Source organism: Monomorium pharaonis, chromosome 4 (assembly GCF_013373865.1).
Source record: "Monomorium pharaonis isolate MP-MQ-018 chromosome 4, ASM1337386v2, whole genome shotgun sequence".
NCBI lineage: Eukaryota > Metazoa > Arthropoda > Insecta > Hymenoptera > Formicidae > Monomorium > Monomorium pharaonis.
In genome coordinates, this window is record NC_050470.1 from 21,474,064 (window position 1) to 21,491,135 (window position 17,072).

Consider the following 17,072-nt stretch of genomic DNA (forward strand, 5'->3'; position numbering starts at 1 on the left):
CTATAAAAAAACAAATTGGGAGAAATTCGCCAAGAAATTAGAAGAATCAATCACAGACACCATACCTAACAACAAAAATCTAACTCTAACAGAAGTAGAAGAGTACCTTGACCAATGCAACCAAAAAATAATCACAACAATGGAAGAAACCATACCAAAAATACAAGACAAAAACACAATGGAATCATATATAAACCAAAAAATCAAAAAACTGCAAAAACAAAAAAATAAAATACTCACCTTAATCCATCACAACCGGAGAAATTGGCCAAATATCAACGTTGAACAAGCGGAAAACCTGAAACAGAAATTAAACGAAATCAGAGAAAAACTAAAAATTGAGTTCACATTATCAATTAACAAATACTGGAAAAACAAAATATCAAAAATATCAAAAAAAGAATCAGCGAATATGTTCCCTCAAATTAACAAAATTTTCAGGAAAAAAGAAATAGCACAAACCGACCCACTAAAACTGGACTACGACTCACAACTACTAGCGAACGCAGGTATCAACAAAAACGAATTTAAAAAAGACGATCAAAATGAGATAACAATCTCCAATGACACAGATAAGCTAAACATAATGGGAGCCCACTTTGCTAGCATAAACAATGGGACAAGAGACAACAATAAACCAGAGCTCAACGAAATAATTAATAAAAAAATAAAATGCTTTATAAAAGAAATAAAACAAGACGAAAACAACAATGTAACAATTTGTAACTTTAACAACACCAACACATCTGACAACCCAGCACCAGATCAACCTTTTATAAGCGTAAAAAAGCTGATAAAAATATTCAGAAAATTAAACAACAAAAAATCAACAGGCTTAGACGACATACCCAACATAGTATTAAAACATATACCACGAAAATTAATTAACATATACACAATACTATTCAACAACCTCCTAAATAATAACGCCTTCCCAAACAAATGGAAAATAGCAAAAGTAGTACCAATCAAGAAAAAAAATAAAGATAAAGAAAAACCAGATAGCTACAGACCGATAAGCTTACTACCAAATATAAGCAAGGTATACGAAACCATAATAAATGAACAAATAATCAGTTTCTGCGCAGAAAAAGAAATCATCCCCGAATCACAATTCGGATTTCAAAAAAATCTATCCACAATCCACGCTATAAATAGATTAACGTCGGACATCAACTGGAACCTGAACAAGAAAAATTGTATAGGAGCATGCCTAATCGACCTTGAAAAAGCATTCGACACCGTATGGCTCGAAGGCCTCTTATTCAAATTAATAAAAAAAGAATTCCCAAAAAACCTGACAAAACTAATCTGGAACATGCTAAAAAACAGGAAACTCATAACAGCATACGGAGAAGTAATGGCAAATAAAACATACGAATTACAAAACGGCCTACAACAAGGAACAGTCAACGCACCCATCTTATTCAACATATTTACAAGTGATATGCTAAAATTATTTAATCTAAATATACCAGAACACCCTCAAATTATAGCTTTCGCGGACGATGTAATTGTATATGTGGCGGACCGCTGGATTACCAATATTCAAAAAAAACTTAACGACATTGTACATAAACTAGAAGATTACTACGAGACCTGGCGTTTAAAAATAAATATAGATAAATGTGAAACCATCCTATTCAGATCCACACTAATGTACGCAAATCGCAACGTCAGAAATAACTACAAAAAATTCAAAATAGTAAGTAGACCCAAAAACGACGAATCTCAGACCATCCCACACAAAAATACAGTTAAATATCTCGGCGTATATCTCGATGAGAGACTACACTTCAAAAATCATGTAACCACACAATTAAAAAAAGCAACAAACACATTCATGAGTTTAAAAAGACTCTTCTACTCCAAACTACTAAACACAGATGTAAAAATAATATGCTACACTGCATTAATAAGACCAATCATAACTTATGGTTGCCCCATATGGTACAACATAAGTGCGTCTCTCATGGAGAAGCTTCGCCTCTTCGAAAGAAAATGCCTAAGAGCATGTCTAAACATGAATAGAACTGCCGAATCAAACTATACCAAATATGTAACCAACAATGCATTATACAGCAAAGCAGAAATTCAACGAATAGACAATTTCATGATATATCTAACCCGAGAACACTTTTTACAAGTAGGAAAAATAAAACAGAACAGCTTAGTATTTAGCGCGCTATACCCAAATCCATTATACTATGACTACACACTAACAACCGGTAACATACCACCTGAAGGTTTCATCTTCCTCGACCAAATGGGATACATATTAGACCAAAACAACATACCAATTATATACCATTACCCAAGGCATAATAACAATAAAAAAATTAAATACTTACCATTTTCAAATATACAGGACTCCAACATCTCGTGGAAATATGAAACGTCCATCCCAAATATACCTAAAAACAAAAAAAATAAAAGTAAAGATAGATACTGGTGGCTAACAGAAGCATAAAAGTAAAACTAGATAGAAAGAGAAAGACCCAAAAATACCACACAAAGGTAACAGATTGACAGCACAACAAACACACACACACACACACACACACACACACACACACAAGCACACAAGCACACACACATTAATCCCAAGTGAAGGGAGGAAAAAAAAAAAAAAAAAAAAAAAAAGTAATATTACAACTATTATAAGTACTATACTACCAAAGAAACAGGCCCAAAAACAACTACCTCATTAAGATAATAATATATAAAATACTTCAATACTTACCTAATACTCTCATCAAGTCAGTAGTTACTCCCACACTTAGTACTAAACGTAATTAAGCGAATATGATACTGTTACCTATATACATAATACATCACATCACGCTCATTAAAATATCACCTGTAAATATATTCATCTCATCAATCGCGTACACACCCATTCTCATAAAACACCTAGTTAGTAAGTAATCACCTAATTATAAGTAATAAAATAAGACAAGATATAGCGATTTTTTCACGGCATCAGCTGGACCCGCACTTTTTTGCGCTAAAATAACACGTTAAGAAAACATACAAGCAATAAATTACATTTTGTAATAAGCTAAATAAATCCTTAAATACATCGATTATTCTACAATTTAACAAACATTGTACGCAGCGACGAGAGCGAAAGGCCGTACCGCTCAAAACACAACAGTAAGATAAATCTAGAACGTACTTTTGATAGTTTTAACGTACGTCTCATATAAAACAATAATGTACTCCACTTACCAGCAATAAAACTATTTCATAAATCTAAAATCTACCAGTTCTCGTCCGATCACTGAAGTCAAGCAACGTTGAGCATGGTTAGTACTTGGATGGGTGACCGCTTGGGAACACCATGTGCTGTTGATGTTTTTTTGCTAGTTTAAACTGTAGTAGCAATTACATTTTTTTTTTCAAAAATGTACGGTGAAGAAGTATACTTTTATTTAAAAATATTCCAATCTAATTAAAAAATTTCCATATTTTATCAATATGTGACATAAAAAAGATTTAAATATATCGGTATAATTTAAATTTATATTATATTTTTATTTTAATATTAAAGCAGTTGTAGTAATTTATACAATACACTTTTTAATATAATTCTATACAATACTCGCGTAGAATATTTAACATATATTTCATATTTCATACAATATCTGTAAAAATTAAAAGTATATATTTCGTCAACGGCCATATCACGTTGGAGATACCAGTTCTCGTCCGATCACTGAAGTCAAGCAACGTTGAGCATGGTTAGTACTTGGATGGGTGACCGCTTGGGAACACCATGTGCTGTTGATGTTTTTTTGCTAGTTTAAACTGTAGTAGCAATTAAAATTTTTTTTTTCAAAAATGTACGGTGAAGTATACTTTTATTTAAAAATATTCCAATCTAATTAAAAAATTTCCATATTTTATCAATATGTAACATAAAAAAGATTTAAATATATCAGTATAATTTAAATTTATATTATACATATATTTTTATTTTAATATTAAAGCAGTTGTAGTAATTTATACAATACACTTTTTAATATAATTCTATACAATACTCGCGTAGAATATTTAACATATATTTCATATTTCATACAATATCTGTAAAAATTAAAAGTATATATTTCGTCAACGGCCATATCACGTTGGAGATACCAGTTCTCGTCCGATCACTGAAGTCAAGCAACGTTGAGCATGGTTAGTACTTGGATGGGTGACCGCTTGGGAACACCATGTGCTGTTGATGTTTTTTTGCTAGTTTAAACTGTAGTAGCAATTAAAATTTTTTTTTTCAAAAATGTACGGTGAAGTATACTTTTATTTAAAAATATTCCAATCTAATTAAAAAATTTCCATATTTTATCAATATGTAACATAAAAAAGATTTAAATATATCAGTATAATTTAAATTTATATTATACATATATTTTTATTTTAATATTAAAGCAGTTGTAGTAATTTATACAATACACTTTTTAATATAATTCTATACAATACTCACATAAAATATTTTACATATATGTCATATTTCATAAGAGATCTGTAAAAATTAAAAGCATACATTTCGTCAACGGCCATATCACGTTGGAGATACCAGTTCTCGTCGAATATAAAACATATATTCCATCAAAAAATAAAATGGGAAAAATTAATGCGAAAGGAAATTATACAATGCAAAAAATGTCAACGTTTAGGACATACAGCAGCTAATTGTAATTTACCCTACAGGTGCGTCAAATGCGAGGAAAACCATGAACCGGGAAAATGCAGCAGTCCGCCACAACAAATAAACGAAAGGTCCAAACTATTCTGCGTTAACTGCAGAAATTATGGCCATCCAGCTTCATATAAAGGGTGCCCTAAAATAAGCGAAATAAGAAAAAGACTAGTAGCATCACAAGAAGTCAACAGACAATACACCAAGACAAACACCATTCAAGCAGAACCAAAACAAGAATATAAGCTTGCCACTCACAATCTTAGCTACGCTGAAGCTACCAAAAACTTACCAAGAACAATCGAAATTGAAAACACAAGTCTAGCCAGAACAAGCACAAGCGACACACACAAGAGGATATATAATCAAAATTTTGAATCCACAATAGAAATCATGATGAAGGAAATAATAAATAACCACCTAAATCTAAAGAAAATAGTGGAAGCAAACACGAATAAAATAAACACAATAGCATCATTACTTGAAAAACTTATACAAACGCAGGAATCCCATGGATAGACAAAAAGAAAGAAAAAACAAAATCGCACTAAAAGATTTAAAAATCCTATCAATCAATGTAAACTCCATAGTCACAAACCAAAGAAGAGCATCACTACTAAATATAATGAACACGCAACAACCAGACATACTACTGCTAAATGAAACTAAGCTCAACAAACAACACGTACTACGATTCGAAAAGTATGACATTATCAGAAACGACAGGAACGAGCAACACATTGGAGGAGGTACAGCTATAGCAATAAAAAAAGAAATTAATTACACAAAAATAACACTACCTGAAAATAACGAAAATAAAATACTTGAAAACACTATCATCAAACTAGACACGAATAATGAAAAATCATTATACGTTATAGCAGTATACGCAAGAAGTGGATACCATAAAGAATTCATCCCGCAAATTAATAGATTATTCAGTCATCTGAAACTAAACGAAATGAACAACTTCTACATTATTGCGGGCGACCTAAACGCTAAGCACACAGTATGGAAAAATGCAAATAACAACGACACAGGAGAAATGTTTCAAAGATGGATAGAAACACACAACATACAATACAAACTGAAAATGCTAAGCACAAGATACCCTTCATACCCAAATGGAAACTCATATATAGACATTGTACTACTGGATACAAGATTAAAAGTACATAACATCAATAACGACCACGATCTAGAAAATATAATCTACGACAGCGATCACAATGCTGTAAAAATACAAATATCACTAGAGAAAGAGCACGAAATAATGAAAGAACACGAGACAAAAACAAAAAAATACAACTATAAAAAAACAAATTGGGAGAAATTCGCCAAGAAATTAGAAGAATCAATCACAGACACCATACCTAACAACAAAAATCTAACTCTAACAGAAGTAGAAGAGTACCTTGACCAATGCAACCAAAAAATAATCACAACAATGGAAGAAACCATACCAAAAATACAAGACAAAAACACAATGGAATCATATATAAACCAAAAAATCAAAAAACTGCAAAAACAAAAAAATAAAATACTCACCTTAATCCATCACAACCGGAGAAATTGGCCAAATATCAACGTTGAACAAGCGGAAAACCTGAAACAGAAATTAAACGAAATCAGAGAAAAACTAAAAATTGAGTTCACATTATCAATTAACAAATACTGGAAAAACAAAATATCAAAAATATCAAAAAAAGAATCAGCGAATATGTTCCCTCAAATCAACAAAATTTTCAGGAAAAAAGAAATAGCACAAACCGACCCACTAAAACTGGACTACGACTCACAACTACTAGCGAACGCAGGTATCAACAAAAACGAATTTAAAAAAGACGATCAAAATGAGATAACAATCTCCAATGACACAGATAAGCTAAACATAATGGGAGCCCACTTTGCTAGCATAAACAATGGGACAAGAGACAACAATAAACCAGAGCTCAACGAAATAATTAATAAAAAAATAAAATGCTTTATAAAAGAAATAAAACAAGACGAAAACAACAATGTATCAATTTGTAACTTTAACAACACCAACACATCTGACAACCCAGCACCAGATCAACCTTTTATAAGCGTAAAAAAGCTGATAAAAATATTCAGAAAATTAAACAACAAAAAATCAACAGGCTTAGACGACATACCCAACATAGTATTAAAACATATACCACGAAAATTAATTAACATATACACAATACTATTCAACAACCTCCTAAATAATAACGCCTTCCCAAACAAATGGAAAATAGCAAAAGTAGTACCAATCAAGAAAAAAAATAAAGATAAAGAAAAACCAGATAGCTACAGACCGATAAGCTTACTACCAAATATAAGCAAGGTATACGAAACCATAATAAATGAACAAATAATCAGTTTCTGCGCAGAAAAAGAAATCATCCCCGAATCACAATTCGGATTTCAAAAAAATCTATCCACAATCCACGCTATAAATAAATTAACGTCGGACATCAACTGGAACCTGAACAAGAAAAATTGTATAGGAGCATGCCTAATCGACCTTGAAAAAGCATTCGACACCGTATGGCTTGAAGGCCTCTTATTCAAATTAATAAAAAAAGAATTCCCAAAAAACCTGACAAAACTAATCTGGAACATGCTAAAAAACAGGAAACTCATAACAGCATACGGAGAAGTAATGGCAAATAAAACATACGAATTACAAAACGGCCTACAACAAGGAACAGTCAACGCACCCATCTTATTCAACATATTTACAAGTGATATGCTAAAATTATTTAATCTAAATATACCAGAACACCCTCAAATTATAGCTTTCGCGGACGATGTAATTGTATATGTGGCGGACCGCTGGATTACCGATATTCAAAAAAAACTTAACGACATTGTACATAAACTAGAAGATTACTACGAGACCTGGCGTTTAAAAATAAATATAGATAAATGTGAAACCATCCTATTCAGATCCACACTAATGTACGCAAATCGCAACGTCAGAAATAACTACAAAAAATTCAAAATAGTAAGTAGACCCAAAAATGACGAATCTCAGACCATCCCACACAAAAATACAGTTAAATATCTCGGCGTATATCTCGATGAGAGACTACACTTCAAAAATCATGTAACCACACAATTAAAAAAAGCAACAAACACATTCATGAGTTTAAAAAGACTCTTCTACTCCAAACTACTAAACACAGATGTAAAAATAATATGCTACACTGCATTAATAAGACCAATCATAACTTATGGTTGCCCCATATGGTACAACATAAGTGCGTCTCTCATGGAGAAGCTTCGCCTCTTCGAAAGAAAATGCCTAAGAGCATGTCTAAACATGAATAGAACTGCCGAATCAAACTATACCAAATATGTAACCAACAATGCATTATACAGCAAAGCAGAAATTCAACGAATAGACAATTTCATGATATATCTAACCCGAGAACACTTTTTACAAGTAGGAAAAATAAAACAGAACAGCTTAGTATTTAGCGCGCTATACCCAAATCCATTATACTATGACTACACACTAACAACCGGTAACATACCACCTGAAGGTTTCATCTTCCTCGACCAAATGGGATACATATTAGACCAAAACAACATACCAATTATATACCATTACCCAAGGCATAATAACAATAAAAAAATTAAATACTTACCATTTTCAAATATACAGGACTCCAACATCTCGTGGAAATATGAAACGTCCATTCCAAATATACCTAAAAACAAAAAAAATAAAAGTAAAGATAGATACTGGTGGCTAACAGAAGCATAAAAGTAAAACTAGATAGAAAGAGAAAGACCCAAAAATACCACACAAAGGTAACAGATTGACAGCACAACAAACACACACACACACACACACACACACACACACACACACACAAGCACACAAGCACACACACACTAATCCCAAGTGAAGGGAGGGGAGAAAAAAAAAAAAAAAAGTAATATTACAACTATTATAAGTACTATACTACCAAAGAAACATGCCCAAAAACAACTACCTCATTAAGATAATAATATATAAAATACTTCAATACTTACCTAATACTCTCATCAAGTCAGTAGTTACTCCCACACTTAGTACTAAACGTAATTAAGCGAATATGATACTGTTACCTATATACATAATACATCACATCAAGCTCATTAAAATATCACCTGTAAATATATTCATCTCATCAATCGCGTACACACCCATTCTCATAAAACACCTAGTTAGTAAGTAATCACCTAATTATAAGTAATAAAATAAGACAAGATATAGCGATTTTTTCACGGCATCAGCTGGACCCGCACTTTTTTGCGCTAAAATAACACGTTAAGAAAACATACAAGCTATAAATTACATTTTGTAATAAGCTAAATAAATCCTTAAATACATCGATTATTCTACAATTTAACAAACATTGTACGCAGCGACGAGAGCGAAAGGCCGTACCGCTCAAAACACAACAGTAAGATAAATCTAGAACGTACTTTTGATAGTTTTACCGTACGTCTCATATAAAACAATAATGTACTCCACTTACCAGCAATAAAACTATTTCATAAATCTAAAAATCTACCAGTTCTCGTCCGATCACTGAAGTCAAGCAACGTTGAGCATGGTTAGTACTTGGATGGGTGACCGCTTGGGAACACCATGTGCTGTTGATGTTTTTTTGCTAGTTTAAACTGTAGTAGCAATTAAAATTAATTTTTTTTTTCAAAAATGTACGGTGAAGAAGTATACCTTTATTAAAAAGTATCCTAATCTTAATTAAAAAATTTCCCTATTTTATTAATATGTAATATAAAAGAGAATTAAATATCAGTATAATTTAAATTTATATTATACATATATTTTTATTTTAATATTAAAACAGTTGTAGTAATTTATATAATACACTTTTTAATATAATTCTATACAATACTCGCGTAGAATATTTAACATATATTTCATATTTCATACAATATCTGTAAAAATTAAAAGTATGTATTTCGTCAACGGCCATATCACGTTGGAGATACCAGTTCTCGTCCGATCACTGAAGTCAAGCAACGTTGAGCATGGTTAGTACTTGGATGGGTGACCGCTTGGGAACACCATGTGCCGTTGATGTTATTTTTGCTAGTTTAAACTGTAGTAGCAATTAAAATTTTTTTTTTCAAAAATGTACGGTGAAGAAGTATACTTTTATTAAAAAGTATCCTAATATTATTTAAAATTTCCTTATTTTGTCACTATATGATATAAAAAGAATTAAATGTAAATATAGTTTATAATTTATATTTGTTAACGCGGTAATGACCGAAAAAGGAAGTGGCCCCGGCGTGCGAATAAGAAAAAGCGAAATACAGTCACTGTAGAACAAATGTTTTTAAGTCTTCGGTATAACAATATAGTCCATCTTAGAACAAAAATCGCTAGAAGTCGGAAAGATTCCGTCGCAGTTTTCGCTGCTTTATCCCGATCTGTATGGCTCGAACGTTGATTTTCTACCTGCACGGAACGATGCGTTGTCCGGGTCTTGTTCGAGAAATTGCTGTCGCAATCGTACGCTAGATTTAAATACAAGAGAATTGGAGAGATAACACTCTGAGAGTTACAGTCGCGTAACGCGCTCAAAAAGACGTTAAATTCACGAGATATTTTGATTCTTGGTTGTCTGGCAGAGCAATCCTATAGGCGAGAGGTTTTCAAGATGCCTAAGGACGTAGGTGAGCCAAGATCTGCGGATGAGAGGTAGTCCGTACCGTAATTCAGTAATCTGTGAATTTTGTACGACCTAATTATGAAAGTGGGGGACTTCCCTGTTTTGTTGAAAGTGAGGCACGTTTGGTAGACGGCCGACGATTCTTAACCCAGCACGGCAAGGAGTCTCTTCCGTGAATAAGCGGTTCAGGCCGTCTTCCCATAGATGAGTGTTAACCAATGCGGGATTTCCGAAAGATGTGGTCATTTTCTCTGTATTGAATCGCGCTTCACTAATCTCAGTGATATTCAAAACTATTGTGAATGAGATCGCGCTTCGCTAATCGCACTCTGTCACAACGTATCCTGTATTCACATCCGAACTCTAGAAAAGTAGTCGAAAGACTGACGCAATGCATGCCGAATTTTTCACAGTCCCCACTCAAATCCCACTCTTCATTCCTTTGCTTGATAATTGATTGGCTAAAGGGATGTCGCACGTATCGACGTCATCGACTTATTGTCGCCATTGAAAAAAGCCGCCAGCGGAAGGGCCGAGGAAATTTGGGTACCTGCGTGGGAACTGCCTTTTGTTAGGCAAGAGGGGGTGACCCCGAGTCGTTTCGAGACAATATCTAAAGACCGCAATCGCTTGCAATTATGCGTGTCCTGACTAGCATTCACTCGTCGAGAAAGACTTCGAGATTTCAAAAAATCATTACATGGGCAGACAAAGGATCACTCGAATGCGTAGTTCGTCGGGTTATCCAAATCGATCTCGACCTTTCGTTTGCAATAGAAGCAATTTTTTTAACAATATTATACATATATCTTCCTTTTAATATTGATACAATAGTTGTAGCTTATACAATATATTTTTTAATATAATTCTATACAATATTGACATATATAGATTGTTTTATATATATGTCATATTTCATATATCGGGAGAAAATAAAAGTCGAACTTTCGTCAATGGCCACATCACGTTTGAGGTACCAGTTCTCGTCACAAACGCAAGTAACTCACACACGCGAGTATTCAATTACAACTCTGAATCTCAAACAGAGAAAACATGATGAAAGAAATAATAAATAATTACCTGAATTTAAAAAAAATAGTAGAAGCAAACAGAAACAAAATAAATACAATACTTGAAAAGCTAATAAAAATGCAAGAACCACGTGGATAATCAAAAAAGAAGAAAAAACAAAACACACCAATGGAACTAAAAATTCTATCGATTAACATAAACTCTACAATTACAAACCAAAGAAGAGCATCGCTACTAAATATAATGAAGTCACAGATATATTACTGATAAATGAAACTAAGCTCAACAAACAACACGTGTTACGGTTTGAAAAATATAACATCGCTTGGGCCGTTGATATTATTTTTGCTAATTTAAACTGTAATAGCAATTAAAATTGATTTTTTTTTTCAAAATATTTATAAGATGTAATTTAGGTAATATTTATATAGAAGATTAACAAACATGTGTTGTGATTAGCCTAACTCGTTAAGCAGTTTAGGAGGGTAAGGTACGTGAACAGTGCTAAAAAATGTCAGTACTAAAAAGTGAGAATAATGTCAATCTCGTGCACGCACTTTGCGGGAGGGTTGAGGAAAATGCTTTGCGATTACATATCGTGCGCGGATACTTATCGAGAGCGCGCGGATACGCGCGGAGCGAATTTCATTTGCGTTTACGCGTGCAGAGAAACGAGCACGAATTTACGGTAACTCGCGTGGCGTTTGCCACGGTCGTCTCAGATAAAGCTTGATTTAACATTTGTTTCGTTTTTCATGTGAGATCGTAAAATTTGCATGGCGAACTGCTCGACGATGAATAAAACTTTGTTGTCGTTTTCACGAATTGTTTTAGCTGAATGCAACGGCATGCTTTTTCGCGGATACGTTGCAGTCTTTGTCAGTGATACATTCATTTACGAATAAATAAGAAATAAAACGTATTTATTCATTTGTATAAGATTAAAAAATATATACATATAGGAATGAAAATATATTTATGATAAAAAATATTTATATTCTAATCGTGACATTTTTATAAATTGTGATATAAATTTAATGTTCGGTATTGTATAATTTTAATCGGAATTTAATTCCTTCAATACGCTATGCGCTTATAAAATTAAACGGTAGAGAGATGACGTATTTAATGAAATAAAATAGAGGGGGTAAAGCGTTGACAAAATTATGAGATTGCGAAATTATAAGAGGCATTAAAAAAGAAAAAGAAAAAGAAAATAGCAGATGTGTGTCAGGAAATTAATTATAATTATTCAATCGATTAACATAAACTCTATAATCACAAACCAGAGAAGAGCATCGCTACTAAATATAATGAAGTCACAACAACCAGATATATTACTAATAAATGAAACTAAGCTCAACAAACAACACGTGTTACGGTTTGAAAAATATAACATTATCAGAAACGACAGAAATGACTCACGAACCGGAGTTTTTAAGAAATTAATACAGACGTATTAATTTCTTAATTTTGCGGCGTCGCCGTGCCAACCTAGCAACAGTATTTCTGACGCGAAGCGATTCTCTCTCTTTTTTCCAACAAGTTTAAAACACTATATTTTTATTTGTAATAATTTAAGGTTTTTAATTAATGGTTGAATGGAAATAGAATGCGAAATTTTTATTCAGCCGTAAACTAATCGTTAATGACTCGTGTATTAATTAAGTTACGGGAATTTGTTGTAAAATAAAATGGTAAGGATTTGGTTTATATATATATACAAGTGTCACACAAGTATTTACTTCTCAATAATTCATCTTGTCGTATATTATTAATACTAATCAGCTGCGTAATTTATTGAGGCCGTCAAACGACCCAACAAGCCTTTGAATTATCTTTACATCTGGCAAAAAGTCACTTTGGAATGGCCTCAAGATTAAATCTACGATCGACATCGAGCCGAGATACTTCCTCTGGCAGCAACATCTCGACCGCGGCGTCGAGGATTAATATGCAAGCGTAATAACGAGCTCGCCCGTCGTGGAATGACTCGCAGGCACAGGATACGCCACGGTTCAATTAAACCCCCACATAGCCTCAGTCGTAAAAACGTGAATAGGAGGAATCTCGTCCATTTCCCTCGGTGTGAGTCGACGGCGGCGAGTGCGTCCGTAAGTCACGACGATGAAAGGAAGTCCCGAGAGGGAGAGAGAGAGAGAGACCGCGTCGCAAAAATATTGCGTCCCGACATCGTGACGCGTCGTCCGTCGGCTTTTATACCGCGCGCAGATCTGCCGCGCGAAAGGATTCCTTCCCGAAACGGCGCGGATTTGTGGCGCGTATCGCGAAACGGAAACCTTAAAAATATCCGACGTCGGGACGCGCGCGACGCCGCGCGACACCGACCGTCGACGAAAATAGAGAGAGCTGCGTGACGACTGCGACGGGGTCTCCTTCCGGTGCCACCTCACCGGGATGCAGAACACCCTATGCGAGCGAGAGAAGTAATAAGAGAAACTCTCCTCGCGTTCAGGAAGAATAAAAATTTCGATTCGATCGCATGATAATATTATATAATATTCCTCTCGTCGCGTTTCCGAAGAAGAACTCATTACAAAATCGTGGCATGTTCGAATTAAATGTTTCGTAGATATCTCAAATGATTAACTTTGATTACGGAAGACTTATTTAATAACAATGCCTTCACTGGTGACACTAAGAAGCAGTACTTTCTTACAATGTTTTTATTGGAAAAGCGATTTTGATTTTAAAAGAATTCTTTTAAAAGAATTTTGGAAAATGTACTTTTCTGGCAAATTTTTTCTTTCTTGGAAAATTTTTTTTATCAAAGGGGAGGGATACAATGGATACTGCAGTGGACTTTACTCATCGCGTGCTCCGGTTTAGTCACGTCAATTCACAGGAAAGAGATTATCTGTGACGTATCCTGGATTAACTGTGACGAATGCGAGTTTATATTCTAACAGATCGTATATGCAGGTCTTTAGATAACTAGATCGCTATTTTTATAGAAAATTTTTATTTAAAAACATAAATCTGCAAATATAAATTCGTGATAATTTCACAGCTTTTGAACATTCGTCCATGTAATATATTTTTTTCCATTGCGTCGTGTTACTTATAAATCAGAAAAATGAAGTAATTCACGTTTTATTTATGAAGTAGCTGTTTTGAACGACTTTACAATACGTAGAAACGAATTATATAAAATTATGGTGGGAAATATCATTTTTTACATGCATATATGCAGGATCAATTTTTTTTCTCGACAATGACTATCGAAAGTTTGGAAAAAAGTTTTTATTAACATACATCAACTCATAGAGTATCATTAGATAAGTCTTTTAAAAATAAGCAACTTAAAAAAAAAATTTTTTTTATGTTCACGATTTTCGAGAAATGTCAGATTATGAGTAAAGTACATTTTCTTATTTTTCTAAAAAATTGTAAATGTTTAAAAAAACGTTTAAGCAACAGTTTGTTTTAAGAGATTTATCCAACAATATTTTATTCATTGTCCGAAAAAAAAATGGTACGCATAATCTGATATATCCTGTATGTAAAAATTCAGAAATATTTTTGATAATTTTTATCAGAAATTTCTTTCTGATGCGAATCACGTTAGTAAAAAAATCACAATACTTAGAATTAACTCGATAACGCCTTGGACGACCATTCGGTCGGTTTTATTCCTCAATTGAAAATGTTTGAGTTTGGCAAACACTTAAATTTACGGACGCACGAATCCGTGAACTGGTGACGGATTTGATCACCGGTATGCGGCATCAAGGGCTATCCCATTTTGCTGAGGCCACGAGGGCTGCGGCAAATAACGAAATCATAAGATTGGACGAGAGCGTCGATCCCTCCTCGCGTTCGTCTCGAATAAGATTCTCTCGCTGTCACCGGGCGGAAGTTTCTCTTGATTCGCCGATTTTTCTCGACGACACCGGCTCGGCACCGCGCGGGAACAAATATTTGACGTGATTTTTCTTCCAGCCCTCTGCCCTTTCGCTCGACCCCTCGTCAGATCTTCTCCTCGGACCTTCGCCCGGCGAATTTCCTCCTCTCTCGTTACCTCATTTTCCACGAGTCCGGTTCCCGTCTTGTTTCCACAATCCAGCGGAATGTTTACTCCCTCGTCGCCGTTATTTATTACCCTCCTTTCGTTTCTTATCGCCTTCTGATACGCATCGATTTTTTACCGTTGTTATTTCTTTTTTCATTTTGTTATGTGTCTCATATTTCTTTTACTTGTATGTATCTGTATAAAATTATTCCCCTTTCTTTGCGCTATTAATTAACTCGCTTATTGACATTTTCTGCCATAAAATTACGGTACAATATATAATATTTGATTTATTTATTGAACCTATCAATAGTCTGTTTCGTTCTCTCCCCATTCTCTGTACTTTCGCTTTCACATCGAGTTTCCCAGAGTTTTTCGTGCTGCAGACGGACTAGTCATCGATCTGTCTAGCTTGTCTCTCCCTTTCTCACTCCCATCGCAGCTGCTAATTCTGGAAAATGCGACGAGGAGAGATCCACCTGCAGCACCAAATCGACGTTCCCGTCGGTCGACTCGCGCTTTTTCACGCTTATCGCGTTGTCCGTGTCATCCGTTTCTCCCACGATTCATTGCATTCGGACGTTCCGCTGACACTTTTGATGTTTGGCGGGCGGGAAAAAAAAAAATAACGTCGCCGAACCTTCACGAGGGGAGAGCGCGCGACGCTTGGACTTTCGAAATTATGCGAGCGGCGGAATTATGCGACACGCACATGCTCTAATCCACGTAATTGCCGTAAAATACGAAGTTCCTGTAGCTAACGTGTTAATGCTCGTGAGCGAGAAAGTAAATCCGAAGAATGGAGCAAGCCGTTATAAATCATAATTAACACGCAGTGCTTTTTTTTCCGCACCGACGCGTTAATGATTAATAAAAACACGTGTCATTTTTCACGGCTGTAAAATATCTTTTGCGGTTGTAGTTAGGATTTGAAAAATCTGATTTGATTTTTATTTTTCTGCTCTTACTGTCCTACAATTATACAGGAAAGAAGAATAGATTGGACATAGAGATTTAAGATGATGCACTGATAGAAAAATATGTTGTATTGGTAACTATAATTGCATAGTAAAATAATTATAGTTAGAAATATCATTTTTATAGTAATTATTACTATAATATTGGCAATAATAACCATATATTTATGGTAAATGCTTATAACGATTATTTTATGGTACAACTAACTGTATAAAAATCTCCATTTTGGTTATAGCAACCAAATCATAAGTTGCATAAACTAATATTATGGTCATGAGAACTATAATATAGTTTAAACCAACTATAATTTACATTGTTGAATAACTATAAAAATATGATTGGGACCATAAATTATAGTGAAATTATGGTTTTCGCAACAATTTTTTTCTATTAGTGTGGCCTTTCTGCGAGTAACATAACAGGAAAAATATATTCTTTGAAAATGGAAATTGTAGCGTGCAGCTTGGATGCCTTCTCGCCGTTTTCGCGGAACGAGAGGCAATTCCGGTGGGATCGAACGTAACCGCCGCTTTCACCCGCGCGACACTTTTTTCTCCGGAGGATCGTTCGCGAGCGTCGTGGGACGCGACGCGAATCTCGATTCACGTTTTACGCACCTCCG

General features: G+C 34.2%; 1 protein-coding gene and 3 non-coding genes across 4 annotated transcripts in view; all 4 read left to right on the forward strand.

Moving 5' to 3' along the window:
• The window catches only part of LOC105831232 (protein prickle), a 168,814-nt gene that overhangs the window by 95,621 nt on the left and 56,121 nt on the right, over window positions 1-17,072 (forward strand). The gene's annotated exons all lie outside the window — the stretch shown is intronic.
• LOC118645442 lies at window positions 3,674-3,792 on the forward strand. Its single transcript, XR_004963135.1, has one exon. It is a non-coding gene; the product is annotated as a 5S ribosomal RNA (ribosomal RNA).
• Window positions 4,113-4,231, forward strand: LOC118645443. Its single transcript, XR_004963136.1, has one exon. It is a non-coding gene; the product is annotated as a 5S ribosomal RNA (ribosomal RNA).
• LOC118645448 lies at window positions 9,694-9,812 on the forward strand. The gene has a single exon (XR_004963141.1). It is a non-coding gene; the product is annotated as a 5S ribosomal RNA (ribosomal RNA).